The sequence below is a fragment of the Hyposmocoma kahamanoa genome, unplaced genomic scaffold, assembly GCF_003589595.1.
Source record: "Hyposmocoma kahamanoa isolate Upper Pololo Valley unplaced genomic scaffold, ASM358959v1 95, whole genome shotgun sequence".
NCBI classification, from domain to species: Eukaryota; Metazoa; Arthropoda; class Insecta; order Lepidoptera; family Cosmopterigidae; genus Hyposmocoma; species Hyposmocoma kahamanoa.
In genome coordinates this window covers 11,897,377-11,917,724 of record NW_020654972.1, presented here as the reverse complement: position 1 = coordinate 11,917,724, position 20,348 = coordinate 11,897,377, and the positions used below count along the sequence as shown (strand labels likewise).

General features: G+C 37.4%; 1 protein-coding gene across 1 annotated transcript in view; it reads right to left on the bottom strand.

Moving 5' to 3' along the window:
* The window catches only part of LOC113238144, a 40,323-nt gene that overhangs the window by 4,287 nt on the left and 15,688 nt on the right, over positions 1 to 20,348 (bottom strand). The gene's annotated exons all lie outside the window — the stretch shown is intronic.

Here is a 20,348-nt window from a genome sequence, read left to right as displayed (position 1 = left end):
CCGTCGTTTTCGTGTAGTACCAAACTTTTGATAGATAGTATTTTGTCAACTAAATTTGACAAAGACACTTCATTAATAATTTTAATTGGCAGAAGAGGAAATGTAACAAAAAAGATTTAACACAATATTTTTCACAATTAAATAATTTAATTAATATAAAAGAAATTATTTTGTTAGCTCTTCCCTTCAGCAATAGCCTCACAACAAGTGAAAATAACTTAAATAGAACATTACACAGCTTGACATTTCATTATAGTAAATTTCATTTTATGGATACTAATAATTTTATTAGTAAATATTTTTATTTGCCTAAAGATAGGTATTATCTTATTAGTTATTTTAGGAGACAGATAGCAGAATTGCTATCATATTATATTAATAATTCAGCCAAATCTTCTACAAACCAATCCGTTGATTTAGGTCAGTTTACTGACAATAATCATTCTGTAGAAAAATTCAACTTCTAATTATTTAAATTAATTAATAAGACAACGGAGAGATACTTTTGCAACACAATGACAGTAAAAAACCAACCTAAAACACACAGAAATAAAATAAATTATATATTAAACCTGGCGCACCAAAATATTCAAGGCATGAAAGGCAAAGAGTTAGAAATAGAATTATTTATTAACTGTAATAATATTGATATTCTGTGTATTACTGAACACCACTTTCTATCAAAACATCAGTTCATGTTTAGCTTCAACAAGCACCAAGCGGCTAGTTCGTTCAGCAGAGAAAAAGCTATTCATGGCGGCTCTTTAATTCTTATTAAAAATAATTTAAATTTTAAAGAACGTACAGATATTGTGAGCCTATCTATTGAGCGGACTATTGAGATATCCTGCATAGAGCTTGAACGGCTTGTTATGTTAAGCGTGTACAGACCCCCTCATTCATCTTACGAACTATTTGAAAAAAGATTAGATGAAGTTTTAGGCAAATTAAATAATCCAAATAAATATATTGCTGGTTGTGGTGACTTCAATGTTAATTTATTAGAAGATTCCAGTGCTAGCAGTAGGCTCATATCATTTTTCCAATGTTATAATCTTGTGAATCTTTTCTCGGTGCCTACTAGAATAACTTCTACTACTGCCACTTGTTTAGACAATATTTATACTAACGCCGTACCTAGTAATAAATCTATTATAAATAAATTAACTTCTGATCACTGCGGTCAATTGGCCACTTTTAATATAACTGTTGACAAAATGCCAAAAAAGGATATCACATGTGTTCCGATAAATAATGGTCGACTTAAAGCTTATAGAAATAATGTAATGCTTAAACTAACTGAACTTCCGTACGTTAACGATCCCAATAAATTGTATAATTCAGTTTTCAACATAGTCAAAAGTGAACGTGATAACGTTTTTAGGTACAAAATCATAACTATTAATAATTTATTGAAATTTAGTGATTGTGGGAATTCACAAAAGTAAACAAAGACTATATGATCTTTACGATGAAAGGACTTATAGCACTAGTAACAGTTTTAATGATTTTGTTAGGAAATATTCGAAAATGTTTAAACGTGTTTGTGTTGCAGCCAAAGCAAGGTTTTTAAATAATAAAATAAAAAGCAGCGCGAATGTACTAAAAACGACTTGGAATATTACAAACAGCTAAACTGGAAGGTTCAAACCTCGTAACTTAGATTTTCAACTAAGATTTAATGACAAAATTGTAAACACAGACGCAGAAGTTGCTAAAATATTTGAAATTTTTTTTACTGCCATTCCAATTTTGACTACTAAGTCGTTAAATTCATCTCCCACTGCCGCTGAATCCTTACTAAAAGAAAATAATGCAGTTAGTATCACTAATTTAAGGTTCCGTCATGTATTTCCAAACGATATTGTTAAAGCCTTTAAGTCTATAAACATAAAAAATACTGCTGATCTTGATGGTCTTTCAGTCAGAGTAATTAGTTCCATAGTTGATTGTATTGCGCCTTATTTAGCCTGTGTCTTTAATAAATGTGTTGATGATGGTGTCTTTCCCGACCTCATGAAGCAAAGTAAAGTTATTCCACTTTTCAAATCTGGTAGTATTTCTCACCCCACCAATTTCAGACCTCTATCAATACTACCAACTCTCAGTAAAATATTTGAAAAAATTATTCTAAATCAGATGTGTGCACATTTTTATAGTAATAACTTAATGTCTTCTAAACAATTTGGTTTCACTCAGGGTCACTCTACAACCGACGCTGGTGTCGAGTTGATTAATCATATATTTGATGCATGAGAAGTTTCACATGATGCTATTGGTGTGTTCTGTGACCTTTCCAAAGCCTTTGATTGTGTGCATCATGATACACTGGTCAGGAAACTTCGCCATTATGGTGTGGCGGGACGTGATCTCGACCTTCTTAAATCGTATTTGCGCGGTAGGATACAAAGGGTCTGAAAGAAAACACTCACGCCCGAGAAGTAATTATTAAATATTTTATTCAAAAATCTTATACATTTTATATTGGTTCCACATTTTGAAAATGATAGGAGTCAAAGTATTTCCTTTTTTTTACCCGACTCCACATACACGCAGGTATTCTCAAATGAGGTTTCATTACCTCTAACACCCCCTCTTAATGAAAACTTAATTAATAAATGTAAGGGGGGGGACCTCTTACTTATAAACAAAACTGAACTCAACACAGCCCTAGCATTATTCTAAATTTTCCAAAAAGCATTCTGTCAAGAGGTTTTGTAAAGATATCGGCTAACTGTTCCTTGCTATCAATGTACCTCAAAACGACAGCTCCTTTATGTACTTGTTCTCGGATATAATTGTGCCTAATATCTATGTGCTTAAGACGCTTTGAATCTAAACTCTCAGCTATTTTAATTGCACCCTGATTATCCTCGTACAAAATTGTGCTAGGCATTTTATCATACAAGAATGTATCTTCTAACATTTTACATAACCACGCAGCTTGAGTACAAGCTTGACTGAGTGCCATGTACTCAGCCTCAGTAGACGATAAAGCTACACACTGTTGCTTTTTAGAAAGCCAGCTTACAGTACACCCAAAAACTTTAAATACGTAACCAGTTGTAGACTTACGGTCTAGCAGGTCACCTGCCCAATCTGAATCTACATAACCTTCAATAAAAGAATCAGAATATTTTTTATGAAATATTAACCCTAACTCCATAGTTCCTTTTAAATAACGTAAAACTCTTTTAATAGCTGTCCATAATTCTTCAGAAGCGCAAGATTGGTAACGACTGAGTATTGACATACTATTAGCTAAATCTGGTCTCGTGGCTAACATACAATACATAATTGCACCGATAGCTTTTCTACATTTAATTTCGATGGCTTCGTTTTCAGACATATGTAATTTCAGTAAACTGTGTTTTACACTTTGGTCCATCGGTGTGGACACCGGCTTACACTCATGCATGTTAAATTTCCGTAATAATCCTGCGATATATTCTGTTTGGCTTAAAACTGTATGGTCACCGTTCTGTAACACATTTATGCCAAGATAGCACTTAGCAATACCTAGATCTTTAACTTTAAAACATTTCTGTAAATAGTTCTTTATATTGAGCAATTCATTATTGTCTGTCGACATAATTAGGAAATCATCGACGTACACCAGGAAATAAGTTTTAATACTGTTACTCACTTTATAATAAAAACAATAATCATTTTTACTGGCTGTAAAACCATATTTTCTTAAAGTGTCATCTAATGTGTCATACCAATACTTAGGCGACTTTTTAAGACCGTACAGAGCTCGATTTAATTTACATACTTTATCACTTTCTATATTAAAATTCACAGGCAAACTCACATACACAAGTTCATTTATCTTACCATTAAGGAAAGCCGTACAGACGTCCATTTGATGCTGTTTAATTCCCAATTTCACACTTATTGCAACAAACATTCTGAAAGTTGTGAGCTGTGCGACCGGCGAGTAAACTTCGGATGCCGATACAAATTCTTTTTGTTTGAAACCACGAGCTACTAAACGCGCCTTAAAAAACTTATTTCCGTCTTCGCCTTTCTTTATTTTAAAAAGCCATTTGGTATCAACTGGCTTGCAATCAGCCGGCTTGGGAACAACAGTCCACGTGTTATTCTCCGCAAGGGATGATATTTCCTTCTCCATTGCATCAATCCACTTATCAGCTTCATTGCCGTTAATTGCTTCTTCATAAGACTTAGGTTCAAATACTTCGGCAAAATGAAGTACACTATACATTTCTGAGTCTTCATATCTTTGTGGTGGTCGAATCTTACTACGATCTCTCAATCTCCTTTGTTCGCTTTGTTGACTTTGCTCGATATCAATTGTTTCTACAGATTCTTCGTTGGTAACTGTTTCGAGTTGACTATTATTTATTCTTGTTTCCATCCTTTCAACCTCTACTTCTTTTTCATTTTCCTCAATTTCACAATTATTACTATCAGTAGAGTCAATTACGCGTGAACTCGGCCGTTCCGTCTTTGTTTCTTCGATATCTGTATTTGACAGCAAAATTATATCCCTGGTCAAAATAACATCGTCTTTTTCAGGAACATAGACACGATATCCTTTTACATTTTCTTCATATCCCACAAATATTCCAATCGCGTTCTTATCGTCCCACTTCTTACGAATTTCCTTCGGAATGTGAAAAGAAACACGATTGCCAAAAACTTGAAAAGTATTAAAATCAACTGATTTGTTTGTCCAAAGTTCAAACGGTGTTTTTTTCTTTACGGGACTTGGGCCAGTTCTATTTAGTACATAAATGGCTGTATTCACAGCTTCTGCCCAAAATCTCTTGGTCATTGACTTTGCTTTCAACATTGTTCTGGCAGCTTCTACAATTGTGCGCATTTCCCGTTCAGCCCTACCGTTTTGTTGAGGCGTGTACCTTATAGAGTTTTGATGTACGATTCCATATTTATTCAACATTTTACATACCTCATTGTTGACAAATTCTGTTCCGTTATCCGTCCTTAATATTTTTAATTTGTATCCAGTCTGTTTTTCTACTAGAGCAATAAAATTGTCAATGCAGTTTTTAACTTCGTACTTGTTTTTGATGAAATATACTTTTCTGAAATTACTGTAATCATCTTTGAACAGAAGAAAATATTTAGAACCACCAATAGATGAAACTTCCATAGGACCACAGAGGTCGGCATGTACTAACTCACACGGAGAATTTGCACGATTTTCACTACGTATAAAGATATCTCTATGTTGTTTACCAGCACAGCAACTTTCACAAACAGCAATTGAAATATTTTTGTAAATTACACCGTGCTCTGACAGTACATTTTTGATTTGTGTCAAATTTTGATGTGCTAGTCTGTCATGCCAGTCAATCAAATCAAGAACAACATTACTTGAAGGAGGTTGGTTATACAAACGAAAAATCATTTTAAACAGATTTCCATTTCGCTCAGCAATAGCCTTAACAGACCCTTCAGAATCTATTATTTTACACAATTTACTATCAATAATTGTACTGTACCCTTTATCTACAGCTCTACTTACTGAGAATAAGTTTACCTTTAAATCCGGCACATACAAAACATTTGATATAGTGGTTTCTATCCACTGGTTACCATTGTAAGCTTCTAACCTAATACACCCAATACCTTTTATCGACAGCATTGATCCGTCGCCTATTTTAACAGTTTTATTCTTTTCTGTAGTTAATTCAATGAACATGTCCTTGTCTTTACACATATGTTCTGATGCTCCAGAGTCCATAAACCACTCAACTAGGTTGTTATCCGTTGTTCCAACAAATGCGTTAGCTGCTTGACAGTTATATGTGCATCCGTGTTCTTTGTCACGACCTCGGTTGCCTCCTCTATTTGCAAACTTGTGTAAGTTGAATCTACATTCATTCGCAAAGTGGCCAAACTTTCCACAATAATGGCATTTTATGCCCGCTTTGCAATACCTTGTTTCATGACCGGATCGGTTGCATTTTTGGCAAGTAACGGAAACTCTATATTTACGTGATTGCAAAGGATGAGATCGCATTGCTAACGCTTGCATTGGCACGTTTTCTTTTAATCTGTGCTCTTCAAGCAGCAGTCTAGACGTGAGTTCATTCAAAGTTTGATATTCTCGGGGTACTGATTCCCATGCAGTGACAAAATGATTGTAGACCGCAGGTAGTGACGTTATTATTTTTGTTATCATCATAGTCTCAGATATATTTTCTTTGTTTTCTGCAAGTTTGTTACGTATTTCCTCGAGCTTTGCGACAAACATACATATACCTTCTTCTTCATATTTGATAGAGAAAAATTTCTGCTGTAGTAAATGAGTATCTATATTCGTTTTAGGCTCAAAAACAGATTTCAATTTTGTAAACATTTGGTATGCCGTTTTGCATGATAGGACCAAGTTCATAGTTCCCTCCTCTAATCTATTTATAATGATTTCTTGTGCTTTTGCATCTTTGTCGAGAAACTTTTCATCCGGATTGTCATTTTCTTTTTCAATATTAGAATATAGTTGCTTAGCTTTTAACAATATTTCGATTTGAAATTTCCAGACCACAAAATTAGAGCCATTAGTTCTAAGTTTCACATTGCAGGACTCCATTTTGAATTTTCTTCTTCTTCTTCTTCTTACCTTCTCGTATTTCAAAATTTCAACCGCTTAGTTACGTTATTTATTTATTTATTAGTGCCTTCTTATAGCCCATAACCTGAAAGAAAACACTCACGCCCGAGAAGTAATTATTAAATATTTTATTCAAAAATCTTATACATTTTATATTGGTTCCACATTTTGAAAATGATAGGAGTCAAAGTATTTCCTTTTTTTTACCCGACTCCACATACACGCAGGTATTCTCAAATGAGGTTTCATTACCTCTAACAGGGTCGATGTTAACGGTACGAGATCATCAGGATCTTCAATTAGCATGGGTGTCCCTCAAGGTTCAATTCTAGGCCCATTTTTGTTTTTAGTTTATATTCATGACTTACCTAGCCTTATGGAGGGTATAAAACATGAGATAGTATTGTTTGCTGATGATACTTCCTTATTATTTAAAGTTAAAAGGCACCAATGGTCCTACGACGATGTGAACAATGCTATATCTAAAGTAGTTGATTGGTTTGCTGTTAATAACGTACTTCTTAATGAGAAAAAAACAAATTGTGTGAAATTTACATTACCCAATGTTAGAGAGACGGTTACAAACATTGTAGTTAGAAACGAAGAATTGAATCTTGTGGATATAGTTGTATTTCTAGGTATAACGTTAGATGCTAAATTGCAATGGGGTCCCCACATAAGTAAGTTATCAAAACGGCTCGGCTCTGCAGTGTACGCGATTAAAAAAATAAGGAAACTTTCAGACGTCGAAACCGCTAGATTGGTTTACTTCAGCTACTTTCACAGTCTAATGACATACGGCGTTTTGCTTTGGGGTAATGCCGCCGATATCAATAGAATCTTTGTCCTGCAGAAACGTGCAGTTAGGATAATATACAATCTAGCCCCCAAAGTATGTTTGAGATATAAGTTTAAGGAAATTAACATTCTTACACTAGCCTCACAGTACATTTATGAAAATGTAATTTATGTTAAAAGGAATAGTAAATTCTTTATGAAAAATAGTGACAGACATAACATTAATACGAGGAATAGAAATAAACTAGCTTTTCTTGATAGTCGTCTTCACAAAGTCAAAAAAATCATTTAAGGGGCAATGTATACGCTTCTATAACAAGATTCCGGTTGATATACAAAATTTGCCTTTCACGAGGCTTAAAACTATAGTGAAACAAAAACTTTATACTAAAGGTTATTATACAACTTCTGCGTACTTGGATGACAAAAATCCGTGGTAGTAACCCGTTTAGCTCATGGAGGTAGTCTCGATCGATGTTAAAAATAAAAAAATATTGTAAATGTTATTTACAAAGAGCAACCCCTAGAGTTTCTTGCTCATTCTTCTCAGGGGAATCTGCCTTACGAATGAGCGGTAGAGTTTAACCATTGTGACGATTTCAAGTGTAATAATGCTTACCTATGAAATAAAGACTACGTTGAATTTGAATTTGAATTTGAGTGTATCGCCCTTAGAGGTACAATATTTTCTTCAAATTTAAATGGGACCACTACTCTGTCTTTCCAATAAAAAAGAAACATCAAAATCGATTCACAAATGCTATCGCGTAACGTACACAAAAAGAACATACAGTCGAATTGAGAACCTCCTCCTTTTTTGAAGTCGGTTAAATGCAATATTTACTTTCAATTACAAATCAAAGTTTAGATTCGTTGTGTACCAATGTGACTGCCTCGAAGCGGCGCGGCGGTGGTGGACTCTGAAGGAGTACCCGCTGCTGTCATATCCATATCGCACTGCTATTGCTATAGTGTTATAACTCAAAACACGTGAAATTCAAGATTATACCATTTCAGAACGTAAAATTAGTTATTATATTAATGTGTCAATAAAAATTGTCATTATACATAAATTATAATAATCTTTTACGGGAACTGAGTATTAGTTTTTCAGGTATTCTGAATAAATTGACTTTTTGAGTTAATACACTATTGTGTTAGCAGTGCGATATGTATATACTTTTGGCTCTATTAGCGTAAAGGTCAAAATATCGAAAATTAGCTATGTATACAGTTTTGTTCAATTTTTAAGCTCTATCCAAATGCATACTTAAAATTTTAATATCTCTAAAAAATTGCACTTTACGTTTACACCCCATTTTTTTATTCGTCTAATACCAAAATTGTAAATCTCGAAGGCTATTTACATATCAGAACTTAAAATTAACAAAAAAGCTGGAGGCGCGAGAACATGTCGTACGTTGTACCTAAGCATAAGCGTAAAAGCCGTCTTTCTTTTGTATACGTTTTTAATTATTCCTCATTATGTTGACCTCAGCAGCTGTTTATTATTATCACATAAACATAAGTAAAATTGTAAGCAGTTAACATAGAATAAGCATACAATACCTACTGCACATTTTGTTTACAACGAGATTTACAAATTATAATTAGGTCGAGAAGACTGAAGGAATAATATAAATTATTATAGCTTAAAATAAAAATTATGTGATTATATTGTAGCTTATTTAGTGACAAATAAAGCTGATTCTTGAACGACTGATATTGAAAAACAACCGGAATAGTACATATTTTTGTTGCAACTTTCTAAAAGGAAAAAATCTTATTGAAATATTTATAAGTTAGCAGTAGGAGTGCTTTTATGTTGATGTTTTGGTTTAATTTCTTTTAATTGTCATAAAGCTGTTACTTTTTCAGCAGTGTAAAGGATACTGGGTATTGTCAAAAACTACGTTTCAACAATACCTAAATCACAATAAAAATGCTGCAAAACATTTTTTTTTAAATTAATCTATTAAATTTATTAATGAGTTCAACCGATATAATTATTAGTATTCGATGTCTATCGTGGCGATAGTATCGTTGAATTGGAATATGTTGAAAAACGATGTGTCAACAAGGTCAGGCTGAAAATCAGTACCGCGTGTCATACAGCCACAAGGATTATACTGAGCCTGTTCCTTCGACGTACTGTTGTTGTTCCCACAATATTGTTATATTACTATGTTCTGTACGTATTACTGTGTGTGGTAAATAAATGGTTTAAATGGTTTAAAACTCTCAATTCAAGAGTCAATCACAACGAAGTTTCTTGGCATCATGATCGACACACACGACCTGGACAGAACACGTTGAATCAGTTTGTGAAAAAATCAACAAATTTGTGTACGCAATTTACCGGTTAAAAAACATCTGTGACCAGAAAACTGCTTTTGTGTTTAACGGTTATGCGTGTTAGACTCTGCGGTATGGAATTGTTGTCTGGGGTAACTCTGTTCACATAAGTCGAGCTTTTCTCTTACAGAACAAGTGCGTAAACGCGATGTGTGGTGCTGGTATGCGAGATAGCTGTAAACCCTTATTTAAAAAACTAAGAATATTGTCCCTTCCTTCCTTATATATATTCGAGATATGTATTTTTGTCAAAAAACATAGTTATTTATTTACTTCAAAAAATGTTACTTTTTACATGTGGGAACATGTATGCTGCTGACCTCCTCGATCAGACCGTTGACATAAAAGTTTATAGTTTAGGCAAGGTTAAATAGCAATGCGCGTTCGTAAACGGACGTGCCACTACGCAGTGAGTTAATTACACCTAAAGGCCCATTTAGATGGAGAGGGTTTCTCGTCTCGAAGATACGATTATCGAAAGAATATAAAAAAACTTTCCTCGTCTAAACATTTGCGATTATCGACCGTCCACGTGAGCGATAATCTCCTCGCCTTTCAATATAACGTCTCCGTGTAAACAGAACTCGAAAGCAAAAATCGTATTTCGAGTTTCTGTGCCAGCCGTTTCTACCACGAGTGCAGCGCGCGAGGGTGTTTTGATTATCACTGCTTTTCTAAGACAAGAATTAATGGAACAAGAGCGAAAAAAAAAATTTCAAATAACGGTGAGTGAGTGAGTGCCTCTGTCGTCGAATATAGCGTGGTAATATAGTATTTAGGGTGCTCTCGTAACGAATATGGCACTCCTTTCTAAATCCAGGATGAAAAGTCGTGCCCGCACTTTTCAAATAATGGCAAGTTGGGTATCGTTTTTGAGGTATTTGGGGGTGCTCATTACGAACATAGCATTTATTTCTAAATCCAAGATGGCCGACACGACTTTTCAAGTAAATGTACTTTTCAATAAACACTCCTCACTAACTCCCCACTCACTCCCTACTCACTCACTCACTCACTCACCACTCACTCACTCACTCACTCACTCACTCACTAACTCACTCACCCGCTCACTCACAACTCACTCACTCACTCACTCACTCACTAACTCACTCACTAACTCACTCACCACTCACTCACTAACGACTCACTGACTCAGTCACCTCTCACTCACTCACTCATCACTCACTCACTCACCACTCACTCACTCACGCACGCACGCACGCCCGCGCGCACGCACGCACTCACTCACTCAGTCACTCACGCACTCACACACGCACTCACTCGCCCTATAAATTTATCATAATTGTCAGTTTTGTTTGTGTCAGTAGTTATAAAATTTAAAAAAAAAAAGATAAATCAAAATTATATTTCTATACAGTGCAATGAACTTAATATTATCAGCAGTTTCAAATTTGAATGGTTTTTGCATCATTTTGATATATCCATAGTCATACCGCAGTAATCACTGAACTCGAATGGCAATTCTCGCACTCAAAACGGTTCGAACCGATTTGTACGATAATCGTATGAACTTGAAAAAATGTCATACGAGATCGTGTTTAGACAAGTCGAAAACTCGTAAGCAAGAATCTCCTTACTACATATATCCGTGTAAACAGTCGAGGAGGCGACTAAGTTGCTTACGAGTCTCGTATGACATAATCGTAGGCGAGATTTTAGTTCTTGCCTGAATGTAAACATTATGATACGATAATCTTATGGCGATTATTGCTTACGAGAATCGCCTACGAGTTTTCGTCTCGAAGCGTGCGAGAAACTCTCCCCATCTAAATGGGCCTTTACTCGTGTTTCGAGCGGCACAAGCCGCTGCGCGTAATTGACAATGAGTTCCCAGCAACTCATTGCCAATGAGCTCCTGGCGTTCATTATACACGCTATCGACACCATGGATGAAGTCAGCATAGTGCAGATATGTAAATCAAATTTCAGTGAAGATGAGATTTACAGTGGCAAGATGCTGCTTTTCCAGCGTCTCGGTAAAGCCGGCGAGATGGCTGGAGGGATGGAGGCGTGAAGAGTCTCCAAGATATAATCACGCTGCTGAAGGAGACTGACCCGGACGACGTGCCTACATCCGTGGCGAATGAGCTGCACAAGCTGCCCCCGTCACGTTCGACCACGTCGATGTTACTAGGCTGTTGAAGGACATTACGTCCCTGAAGTCTAGCCTAGCCGAAGTACAGTGTAAATTAGAGGCTTCGGATAACATCATAAGTGAGCTGCGTACCCAAGTTGCGTTATTAAGCAATGCTGTTTCGGTATGTAGGTCACCAGAAGCCTCTAATGTAAACACACGACGCGGAGCAGCGCTGAATGCCTCGGTCAGCAGTTTCGAGTCGGCACATAATGCGTCACCATTCGTTGCTGCCACCGCGCATGATGCGCCGCGACCCGCTGCTCGCCCCTCTGCCTCGGTGGAAATGTCACGCGTGTGCACGTCAACCCCGACACGTGCTTACGCCGCTGTAGACGCTTCAACCAGCCGACCCGCCACTTCGAAATTCGCGCGGCAATCGGCTAAGGATAAAACCAATCTCCGTGTGCCTGTCTCTGAAGTAGCAAAACCACAGAGGCAGACGGTCCAGTGCGACGAGGATGGCTTCACAAAGGTGGTGAAGAGGAAGAGGAAGCCCACCAGCCGTAACCAGTGTGGCACAGCACCGACAGGACCGAACTTCCTGCTGCGTCCGGCCGTACCGACGACGTTGACGTACCTGTCGCGGCTGCATTACTCCACGAAGTCTGAGGAGATAGTGGAGTATATTAGGCATAAAGCCAATTACACCCTGAGGGTCGAGCGGTTGGAGTCTCGCCGCAACGTGAACTTTAATTCGTTTGTGGTGAGAATACCGACCGAACATCTTTCGACCTTCATGAAAGAGGAATTTTGGCCGAAGGGTGTCATATATCGGCGATTCCGCGGCCGGTTACCTGACACCAGATTGCGCCGCAAGTCGCCGATAAGTGAAATCGTGTAGATTAGTTTTTAGTATTATATTGTATGTATGTTTGTTTTAAGGTATATATAATATAGGTGTATTTTGTTTTTATATTGTTATGTATGTTAGTCTGTAAGGTTATATACATGAGTCTTTGTTACCCGATATAAACAAATAAATAAAAAATAAATAAAATAAAAATAAACCTCCTTGCCTCACCCCACACTCCAACCTCTATAATGATAGCCCCCAATAATGAGTCCATTTCAGTTTCATTATTAAACTGATTGCTCTACCAATATTATATAATTTGTGGTTGTCTATGTGTGTCCATGGCACCCGCAACACAGGGTTTCCCTAGTGCAGGGCTATGTGTGAGTACATTTCCATAATATTTTTAAATCCTTTCTAGATCGATGTAGTGCTATTGTATCCATCTTAATTTGATCTTGATGGTCTTAACACCAATTTCACCTAGACTTAAAGTGCCTCCGACTTTCACACATTTTTCTATAAGGGCTTAACTAGTCCTGGGTTTTCCCTGCAATAACTACATCTGGAAATGTTAAACCAGCACCTATTTTTTAATTTAAATGTTAACATAAACAGTGCAAGAAGAACGGAACAAAATCCGTCAATGTTGTTGTTTGTCACATGACAATGTTGCCGAGCCTTTGGGGGAGAAAACGTGCGTACGCAAAACGATCCGGTTGGTGCAGTGCAGCGGGGGGACCTAAACCTACGTCAAGTAGCCAATTTCGATTCGTGATAAAATATAGTAGCACCATATTTTGCAATTTTTGCTCTGATAAATTAAACTATTTTGGTTTAAGCCAAGTAACGTCCACAAAAACGTGGTATGTGTTTTTGTCGAAAACTGACGAGTGTTTCTATAATTAGAGCAGCGCGCTGCGCCCGCGCCGCCGCCCGCCACCGCGCCGCCGCCGCTACGGATAAATCGGCCCTGACCTTGGCGTCCACCTTAGCTCATAGGGCGGAAACGTGTGGCGTCGGGGCGGTGCGGGACGTGAGGGGCCACAGACATGTGTATAATTTTGATAACACTCCTTATAGTACTCGAACATGAAATATATTTTCTTAACCCGAACGTAACACGATTCATAAGTATTTATTTTATTTCCATTGTTTTTAAGTTGCGTCATTGGATTTTTTAAACATTATTTCCAAGAAGTTTATTGTACTTGAACAGATTGAAAAGGTTAAGACTGAAGTTGTTAATGTATGATTAAAATGTGTATTATGTTCCCGGAAATTTGTTACATTTGCAGATATGTTATCTAGAAACAATCTTGATTTTACTAAGCATTATAAAGAAATGTTACAAATGGCATACGCTATTACTGTAAATTTACCTGTCAAATATCCAATTTTCAAAGAGAAACCAAAATCGATTCTGCATTGAAATTTTTTTTATTCGTAAATGTAAGTGTGCATTTGACTTCCATCTCACCTGACGGAAACTGACGATGTGGTCGACGATGCAGCATGCACACCTAAATAATGCCTATTCATTCTCGCCTTGAATAGGTCCCAGTTATAACGTTCAGGGAACAAGTCTTCAAGCAGGGAATTCCACTCCATAGCCGTTCGTTACATAAACATGGAAGCGTAACGCTTCGTGCGAATCTTTGGAATATCCACAACTTAGGGGTGAAACCCAAGCCTGCGCCTAGTCCCCCGGTGATGCAAAGGGGAAGGCGGAATTAAATCGTGTAATTCCATCACACACTCTCTGTGACATATATCCTGTAAAATACCTATAAGCTGGCAACTTTACGGCGGTGTTCAAGGCTCTGCAGCTTCGCCTCCACTAATTCCGAGTCACCTATAAGCTCTTGCGCGTTTGTCACTTGTCAATTGAATTCAAGGTGGCCAGTTGATATGTAACAGAGCCATCCCAAAGGTGGTAGTAATACTCCATACACGATCGTACTTGTGCTTGATACAGCTGAAGCAACTGTCCCGGTGTGAAGTAACGCCTCACCCTGGAAAGAATGCCAAGCTTCCTGCCTGCATTTTAGGTCATAGATTCAATGTATCAGCCGAAGTTCAAATTGGACGACAGGTCCATTCCAAGTAGCTGGAGACAGTCGGCTATAGGTAGGGATATATCACGAAGTCGGAGTCGGCTCAAAGGAACTCCGTTTTGTGGAGAATGGACACGCCTGCGTTTTGGTAGCGTTAAATTTGACAAGATTGGCTTCACCCCAATCGGAGACTGCTTGGAGTGTCAAATCCAAACGGCTAACCATAGACTCGACAAAACTGGATTTTCTCTCCACTGACCAGTATGGAACCATGAGGAACTCTATTGGCATCTATCGCCATATCTTCGGAATAGTAGCCTTCTAAGACCACTCGAATCGAACGTTCGCTCAAGAAATCCGAGATCGAATTACAAAGGTCAGTGGGAAGCTCACAAGAGGGAAGCTTACTTAAAAGGCTTGCGTGCCAGACCCTGTCAAAGGCTTTAGAAATATCCAAAGACAGTGCAAGTGCTTCGCCTTGCTTTTTTATAACCTCGCTCCATATGTGACAGGCATACACAAGAAGATAATGTATATAAATATTATAAGAATGAAAGCCTGAAAATAATACAATTTCAAAAGGTAATTAAGGAATATTATAAACCTAAAGAGGATAACGTTAGATGTGGTTTAGTATTTTATCAGAACAAAATATTGTATCCAAATCGTTAAGGTCTTATGTTATGAGTTAGTATATATACATGGAGCTCATCCTGTAATTTATAAATCAATAAGTAAAGCTAGGCAATTATTTTAGTGGGCCAAACTCTCTACAGATATTTGTGAGTTTGTAACGTGAAAAATGTAGATTCATTGCTACGTCATAAAATACCTAATGAAAGGTATGCTAAAGTTGGTACTGATGTTTTTTTGTAATTATAGATCGTTAAGTCGTTTCAATCCATTTTAAACGAAAAGTAAACAAACAAGTCACTGACCCGGCCATAGACGGTTTAGTGATGGCCAATTGTAATGCGAACTACAAATCGATTAATTAATTGAATGAATCGAGTTGTTCAATTGAGTCATACTAGCGGTCTTCTTTACACAACCTATTTATGCATATTTAAAATTTCCCAAATATTAAATTTAAATCCTCCTTCAAATTTTACTTCTACACTTAGATACTCGTCCGAATGCGACCTGCGATTGAAATATTCGATTTAATAATCGATTACAAAAACTTTAATTTAATGAATCGAATGTTTTCTTTTCGTATGGCACTATGCAACCGTAGACAAGCCATAGTTGTATAAACGAAAAAGGAGCTCAGTTTTGAACGACAATTTTTCAAATACGATTTTCCGATGTTATTCCAATGAATATTGTTGGAAAAATTTATGAGATATCAAGTCGAAATCTACGAATTATACGGAAAGTGTTACTTAGTCGATTTATTATGATTGCTTTAGAATTTTAACCAAACACTTCTTGTTTACTTTTTGTTCAAAATTGATTAGAATACACTATAATAGTGCCAATTTTTGTTTTTGCGTTATTAGTAAATAATATTGTGACATCATCAACGAACATAATAGGTATACAGCGAGCATAACACTGAGCAAGAGTTTTATTAGTCTGTAAGGTTTGTAAATTGTAAATGTACATGATGACGATGTAAATGATTACAAGGTACCAGAGTCATCAAAAATTAATATATAAAAAAGTATAATAAAATCTCTGTCAGAGAATACCGCCTTGTTCATTTAGTTCCTAATAAAAAAACAAAGTTATCAGAGCAGTGGAACGAAGACTAGCAAATCAGCTTGGCAAGAAAAGGTACATGGTACTCGTCTATTAATCGTGCTATTGGAAGAAATCCCTGCGTCACTAATTACTGTGCAAGAGAAAGAACATTTTTCTACTACACTGTCAAGATAGAGAATGGGGCACGCTCGAATCTATGTTGATCTCCATCGCATGCGTATTATTGACTCTCCAACATGTACCTATTATATACATTCCTTAACTGTACATCCTTCAATTCACTTAGCCTTAGTCTTATTGATCAACTGTTGGAAATACAGCAAACCTGAAGATAGCCCGCGCTCAACAGAATACCTACTGAAAAACTCAGATGCTTACCCAGTCCTATGGGTACAATTATTATAATATCTACCCTTCATGACAAATGGACTATATAAGAACAGGGCCATGTCGCCTTTTCCATCAAAACAAGGAAAGATACTAAATATATGAAGAGGCTATATGTTGGATTCTTTGCCTGAAAATAAAAAAAATGAGAAAAATACCGCCTTGTACGCGTGCTTTTTTTTGCACAAATCTATATGCTAAAATATATGATTTTAGTTATTCGTTTAACTAACATAACAGGTACTACGCGACTATTTTTATGTTTTCTCGCAATTATTGCCTAAGTACAAAAACTACACGACACTTGGTCTATTACAAATCGTAACTAGTGATACATTCGTAGTGCTCGCATAGAACTCTCGCGCAGATCGAGAGTTATCGTGCTAGCCCTGCTGGTATGACCACCACGACACACCCAAGCGAACATATCATTTGCAGATGAGCACCGATAAATAACAAAACTTGTCATATTTTGAACGCTTAGAGAAGAAAGCGAGGTCGAAGAGAGCTAGAAGACGAAAACTAAAATTAATTTTGTGTATAATATGAATCAATATTACCTACAATAAATCATTAATAATTAGCAAAAATCTATAGACATGAACATTCACAGAAACTATATGTTCCAAACAGAACACTATCAATAGTGATATCAGTACCGGAGTACCGCGAGTGGGGACAAACGCGACTCTAAGTCCACTACCGAATCTCCTCATTGGTGGCGGAGCTGTAAGCCACGCTCACTTCCCGACGCCGAAAAACGACGTCTCTCCAGTTCCCAATAACCTAAGCGGCTGGAGGGACCGGAGGACATCTAGCTCATCCTCTACTAGCTCTCCGGTCTAATGCCGGAGATGCCAGTTGCAGTGTTCTGCGACAATGTCCGGACATAGCTTCCAACTTAAAGGGCAACTCACGTGGCCCACGCGTCTCCTCGCTTCAAGCCCTCAACGAGACCGCTATTAAGAAGCGCTAGCTGCTCACGAGACGGACACCCCGGCCACGCCCAACCGGGGCAGACAAACATATCCGTCTAGTAGATGTAGAACAATTTTTGAAAGAAGATTTAGTACCAGCAGAGCTAAGTAAGTATTGCCACCTTACTTATTTCTGCCGCCAAGCGATAATGTCAGCATAACTGTGTTCCGGTTTTTAATAAGGGTGCTGGTGAAATTACAGGCACATAGGACTTGTTAACTTTTGTCTCAGGGTGACGGGCGCAATGGTAGTGCCCCTCAGATCTTTGCGATTTAGCTCTGAGTGACACTGCAACTGTTATGGACAGGCGTGTAGCTTACCATCAGGCGCACGACTTGTTCGTCCCGTCACTTAATATTATAAAAAATCCATCGCCGTCCTAGGAGCCTATGAACAAAATATCTCATGGTTTTGCTACACGTTATGCTATCATGAAAACGTTCTTTTTAATATTGTATCTATTATACGTAACCTTGCAATGAGCACAGTCCGATAGACAGGACGGCCGCATGCTGTGATGACCTTGACTGCCGCGAACACATGCGTGGGATAGTCGCTTGTCATTATTAATTATTATTCACCAGTGTCATCTGGAGTTATAACATGCGATTGGAAGGATCAGCAAAGTAGACTGTGTCTCTAGTCCACAAGGAAATAAATTTATCGAAGATGTGTGATATAATCGTTGGCACCACTAGATATTCTCGCCGCACATGCGAGGTCAAACAATGACGGAGGGCAACAATGAAATGTGCCATACCGTGCTCCTATTATAACTGGAGATGGGATTCAAATACGAGTTTAATCGTTTAAATTCATACACACTTATTGTACGTGGTGATAAGGGCGACGGAAGTTTGTGCGAAATTCGAAAACATTGTAAGGATAAAGTCGAGTGATTATGCTACTTAAGATGCGATCTCTGTGGGGAAGAATTATTGTCCTCATTAATCATCAATGGATTAATCATTTTAAGTTTTCTCCATCTTCGCGATTTTTAACTATCTATATTAAAACTAGTTTTTGTTCATAATAATTTATTACAAAAAATATGATTAGTATCATACTTCTTGTTACGGTGGGATCGCCCGTGAACACAATAAGCCAAGTTGAAGTCCACGTAGACATTTTAACGATTTATTCACTAATAGCGAAAGATGTTTTTCAATATCTATACCTAAATATAACGACCATTAAAAATATCAATTAAAGTTTCACTGTATTTGTATTGATTGAGAAGAAATCATTTATTTTCGGAAGCGCAATCTCGTTTTCAACACCAGCATTATATAAATAAATAAATAAAACTGGTTATTGGATACTCGATTTAGGACTCCACTAGTAATTTAAAGACTCAATCTGCATACAAAATTGTGTTGCTAAAACATATAGATAAAAGTGTTGGTATCGACATAATGGATTGAAATGTAACGTACTATAAATGAAAGTGCTCTAAAACCCCAAAGGAAGTTGACACACAATTAATTTGGCTGAGCAAAGATATCATCACTTATTATTGCACGGGTAACGATGACGCTAGAGCAGCGTCGCGGAACGAATGTGTCGCCGCGTGCGCAGCGGTGAGCCGGTCACAGAACGTTTGGTCGGCATCACAAACGATATTTTGTGATCAAAATATTTACAAACTACATGCTTTTAAGTACGCGACTGATTAGCAGCGATCAGAACAGTCATTTAGTAGCAGCAGAGCTCGTTGTGAAAGCGTTCGTCCAAGGTAGTACTGTCACTTTACCCATTTCTGCCGTCAAGCAGTAATATACGCATTACTGTGTTCCGATTTTGAAGGGTTAGGGTGCTGGTGAAATTACAGGCACTTGGGACTTGTCAACTTATGTCTTAGGGTGACGGGCGCAGTGGCAGTGCCCCTCAGATCTTTGCGATTTATAGTTCTGAGTGGCACTGCAACTGTTATGGACAGACGTGTAGCTTACCATCAGGCGCACGACTTGTTGGTCCCGTCAGTTGATCTTATAAAAAAACAATATTGAAGAGTATATTTGGTTAAACTAGGATGCACAGTGACGTATTATCCTCACTTCAAATTTAGATAAGATAATAAAACAGAAAGTGTTGGACAGATTAAGTCTTTACCTAGGGCAACATGTGAAGCCGCATGACGCTCAAGTCGGCTTCCGGCCTGGGGTGTCTACGGAATAACACTGTTCGGTACTACACCCATCGGGGATATCAGCGCCAAAACACATTTTTGTTGTTAAATTTACTTTATATATGTACAATTCCGCCTGCTACCTAACTACGAACTGAGTTATTGAGTCGAGTTGCATTAACACACATCCTGTAACTATATTAGTGAATTTGTTAATATATAGGCGTTAGTAGGTACAAAAATGTGCCACACGTGCCCAACAGTGGGCCATGCAAGGTTGGTACTCGATACAGGGGCAGTGTAAAAATGTTGTTAAACTTATAAAGCAATCAATGTTTTAATAGTCACGGAAAGGTAAGTACATATACATTCTTATCCTTCTT